The sequence below is a fragment of the Hylobates moloch genome, unplaced genomic scaffold (genome assembly GCF_009828535.3).
Source record: "Hylobates moloch isolate HMO894 unplaced genomic scaffold, HMol_V3 SCAFFOLD_19, whole genome shotgun sequence".
In the NCBI taxonomy this organism is placed as follows: Eukaryota; Metazoa; Chordata; class Mammalia; order Primates; family Hylobatidae; genus Hylobates; species Hylobates moloch.
Window position 1 is genome coordinate 46,534,789 of NW_026652294.1, and position 5,155 is coordinate 46,539,943.

Consider the following 5,155-nt stretch of genomic DNA (forward strand, 5'->3'; position numbering starts at 1 on the left):
GAAAAATTAAATTCTTCTAAGGAAGCAATTGCTCTTATCCAGAAAACAGAAGCATTTTGAGAGGAAGAATAATGCTGTATTGGACACCACCATGGAAAATCATGAAGTGCTCAGAGTGTAGCCCTCATGAATAGGATAAGCTTTATTCCATGTTCCTTGTGCAATGGTAGGTGAAAGCTATCAGGAGAAGATTCATAAAGGAGGTGGTCTTGGATCAGATTCTTGGAAGATAAGTCATGTGCTAACCCTCTGACTAAGGTCAAGTGTTAATAAAGTGCCTGACCTGTTTGGAAAATACAGGCTGAAAAACCAAAGAGACTTGTGTTTCTGGCCAAGATGGAGTGATAAGGACTGGACTGACTCTGTGGCCAGAAACAACAACAACAAAACAAACAAACAAACAAATATCAGACAAAATATACAGAACAACGGTTTTCAAGACACTGGACATTGGACAACAAAGAACAGTGATCTCTGAGAGACAAGAAATGAATGAGATGAATCCCGTAATAGCCTCAGCTCACACCACTGAGTTTCCAGTTCATGATTCAAGGAGGAGAAATCCAGGAAGAACTCAGTGAACTCCCTGAGTTGAGGAGAAAGAGCTGAGTTTGGGCAGTCTAAGGATGCTAGGGGTCATAGGACCAAAGTACCAAAGAGGAGAGAGAGAGAGTGAGAGAGAGAGAGCCCTTGAAAACTCAATAGAGTACTGATTGGTCCACTTGTGTAAGAACAAAAACAACGTGAGACCCAGGGAAAGGACCAGTCAAAAGAACTTGAGGGAACAATACTTTGTGCTCACACAAGGGTGGAAGTAATACCTGTTTCCACCATCCAAACTGGAAAAACTCATAATTAAGTAGGCTAGTCAGAAAGGCCTTGATTCAGTAGTGGGCAATAATTAGTTCTAGACCTGCCTAACGAATCTCAAAAGCAAAATCAGAAAGGATCAAACTGTTTCCAAGTAATTTAACTGTACTGTAAAACAAAGCTCAAAAATATTTGTAGGAAGACAAAAATATCCAGCACCCAACAAGGTGAAATTCACAGTGTCTAGCATCTGATCAACATAACCAGGCGTGCAAAGAAATAGGAAAAACGACCCACAATGAGAAGAAAATCAATCAAGTGAAACAAACCCAGAGCTTACACAGATGTCAGAATTAGCAGACAAGCAAATTAAAGTGGTTATTATAACTGAATTCAAGTTGAAAAAGTTAAGTAGAGATGTGGAACGTATGTAACCAGAAATCAACCCTATAAAAATAAAAATAACAACATCTGAGACGAAAAATACATGAGATGAGATTAATGACAGATTAGACCTTGCAGAAGAAAAGATTAGTGAACTAGAAGACATAGCAATGAAAACTATCCCAAGTGAAACACACAGAAAATAAAATAATTTTTTAAAAATGAGACCAGGTGCCATGGCTGCCAGTATTTTGGGAGGCCGAGGCGGGGGGATTACCCTAGGATAGGAGTTTGAGACCAGCCTGGTCAACATGGTGAAACCCCATCTCCACTAAAAATACAAAAATTAGCAGGGCGTGGTGGTGCACACCTGTGATCCCAGCTACTTGGGAGGTTGAGGAGGGGGGATTGGTTGAGCCTGGGAGGCAGAGGTTACAGTGAGCTGAAATGGTGCCACTGCACTCCAGCCTGGATGACAGAGTGAGAGTCCATCTCAAAAAAAAAAAAAAAAAAAAGAGCATCAGTGCCCCGTGGAACAACCTGAAGTTGATTGTGTGTGTGTGTGTGTGTGTGTGTGTGTGTATGTAGGCAGCACTTAAAAGAGGAGAGAAAAGAAAAGAGTTGACAGAAGAAAACATTTGAAGAACGAATGCAATGTTTTTCATATTTGATGACAATGAACCACAGGTCCAAGAAACTCAATGAAACTGATGTACAAGAAATAGGAAAAAAATGACATCAGTGCACATCCTACTCAAATTGCTCAAAGTGACTAATGAAGAGAAAGTCTTATAAACAGATTTTAAAACCAAGTTCTTTAGAGGTAGAAAGAGATGAAACTAGCAGGACCAGCTTCCTGTGCACACAACCTGTGCAGTTGCACAAGGTACACTTTGAACAGTCTCAATGCTTGGTTTAATGCCCTGCTGTTGCCATCTTGAAATTTTTAATAATTTTTGTACAAGGGGTCTACATATTCACTTTACACTGGGCCTCACAAATAATATAGCTGGTCTCAGAATAACACATGTTTGATCAGAAACAATGCAAGCAAGAAGACAGTGAAGCAACATTTTTAAAAGCCAGAGAGAAAAATATATCTGTCAACCCATAATTCTATACAGAGGAAGAAATATTTTCAAAAACAAAGGCAAAATAAGGACTTATCAAATTGTGTTCTTTAAATTTGTGTGGTTTACTCCATGCTAATTACACTTCAATAAAATTGTTTTGCAAAAAGGAAAAACAGACAAACAAAACCCGTTTTGGTAATGGTTGATGCTCTGCCCCTCAGCCTTCCTCTGCATTTACCTGTCAGCTCAGGGGAGGGTTCCTATACCTGCTGACAGCTCTCCCACCTCAAGCACATGCATCTCTGCTTTGGTGCGGGGGTTGTGGGGGGGTGGGTTTCGAAGGAACCATGGGAGTTTTCTCAGCCTGTATGCAACGATGCAAGTGACAGGATTTAATGCTCCCAGGAACAACTGTCAACCAATGACAGATGGGAATCAGTGGATAATACCCAAAATGAAGCAAATGAGGCTCAGACAGTATAAAGGATCTTCCCTATGCCCATTAACGAGAAGACTGAAATTGGGTCCTCCTGCATTAAGACAGTGCTATTCTTCTGGATCTGCCCAACAAATGTTAAAAGCAAATCCAGAAAGAATCAAACTGTTTCCAAGTAATGTAACTGTACCATAAAACTGAGATGAAGAATACTTATAGGAAGACAGAAATATTCAGCACCCAGTAAGGTGAAATTCACATTGTCTGGCATCCTATCAATATGATCAGAGAGACACTGGGAGGTGTGTTCTACCTGAGTCTTTAAAAACTTCCCAGCAATAGTAACCCTCTCATCAAAGAATCCCATGTTGGCTTCCCCCAACCCCCCGGCCATCTTATCTTACCTTTCTCATTGCCTACTTTTGATTGCTGGAATCGTCTCTCAGATAGAAAGCCTGCACCAAGCCCTTGCCTCCAGGTGAGTTTTTGGAGGAATCCAAAACCAAGACACTTCCCTTCTTGACCAACTTCTCACACAGTCTTGCACTCAGAATTCCTATTCTCTCCTAATTTAGCAATTCCTTGGTTGCTAAGCTTTACAGAAGATGCCTGTCTTTAATAAATCCTATTGAATTATATCTTTCTTTGGATTCTTGATTCCTCTTTAATAGTTAAGCAATTTATATTGTAGCTTAACTCCTCTAATTTGACATCTAGATCTGCAATGACCACTACATTGCCATCAGTCACAAGGGGTTATGGTGCTTTTGAAATGTGGGTAGACCAAATTGAGAGATGCTACAGTATAAAAAGTGTATATTGGATTTTGAAGACTTAGTACAAAAAAGAACGAAACATTTCAATATTTTAATATTAATTATTTGTTGAAATTACTTTGGACATATTGGGTCAAATAAAATTTATTGTTTAAACTAATGTTTCTTGTCTTATTTTACTTTATACAATGTGACTTCTAGAAGTTTTAAAATTTACATACATAGTTCACATTATAGTTCTATTAGGCAGAGGATTTTTGCAATTGTCCAAGACTGTGAAGGACTCTCTCAGCTTTTGATTGATATTAATTGGTTACTGTAGGTGTCTTCTATCCTGAGGGTAAAAGGAATTTGAAATCTAATTTTAATACAAGAAGCAGGGGAAAAAATTGACCTTTAATGAGTCACTTTCAGATAGTTCATTACAAGTAATTTCTAGTTTACAAAGCACTAATTGTAAGAACAGTTCATAAGTCAGTTATTTGCCCTTGAAATATCATTTCCCATAGAATTGGTTTTAAGTGATAGTTTCATGCCTAGCTAGCCACATAGGGAATTCAGCCACGTGGGGAATTTCAACCACATTCTTTGTTCAGTTGATTTTGTGGCCTGGTTTGAAGACTCAGTCACCATTTTAGACATGGTTTTTTGGAGAAGATGTTGGGTGACAAGCAGAGAGAAAACATCACATTTATTCAAAAGGTTCTTTTTTCCCAGCTGCCAGTGTCTGTTGAGACAGAAATAGGTGCCGGTGATAGGTTTGGCCTCCGGAAAATACTGGATGTCACCTCTGTCTAGGCAAAGGGCATCTTTTAGTTATTGGATGAAGGGCTTGTTTAAGACCTTGGAGGGCTTCTTCCTCCCTGGAGAGGCCTGTCTAAAGCTCCTGGCTACTTCAGATCATGTCAGTTCTGAGGAGGAAGGTGAGGTATTCTTAGGACTCCAGACGTTCTCCAATTTCATACAGGTTCTTTTAACCCAGAGTAATGTAATGAGTGAAGAGGATTGTGTAAAATGATAAATGGAAAATAAATGCCAGTTTCAGGGAGGCAGTAGGGTCTGTGGAGAGTTGGTAAAATAGAACACATATCTCGCTATGGTAGAGACAATGCTCACCAGATTCTGTGTGCTCTCCCATATTTCCCTGTCTCCTTTGCAGTTGGCTTGGGTCCACTGGATTAATTTTGGTCAACAGACTCTGAAGAAAAATGACATTTCAGGGAATTAAGAGCACGTGTTCCTCCCTCTACCTTCTCTTTCTTCCCCCAGTGACCTTGGAGGCTACTTGTTGATAAGGTGAGCCGCAAGAAGGAGGAATCCTGGATCCCTGAGTCACTGTTTGGATTATAGTGCTTACCAACCCTCACTGGACTTTGAGTGACTAAGAAATCATCTTTCCTTGGATTAAACCACTAAGATTTGGATTTTATTTGCTATTTCAGCAGAGTCCATTCTATCTTGACTAATATACTACCTAATTGTGAGCCATTACTCAGCTCCAAATGACTCCTGCCATACAGTCATGTACACATGGCATTGCCAAATAGCCCAGCTTTTCAAGAGAAGCCAGAAGCAGGGATTTTCATGTGACTCTAGGTTTGAAATGCTGAAAATGAATTCAGTTTTAAAACTCTGTGACCCAATACTGTGTAGACCAAACATATCAGTGAGCTGAT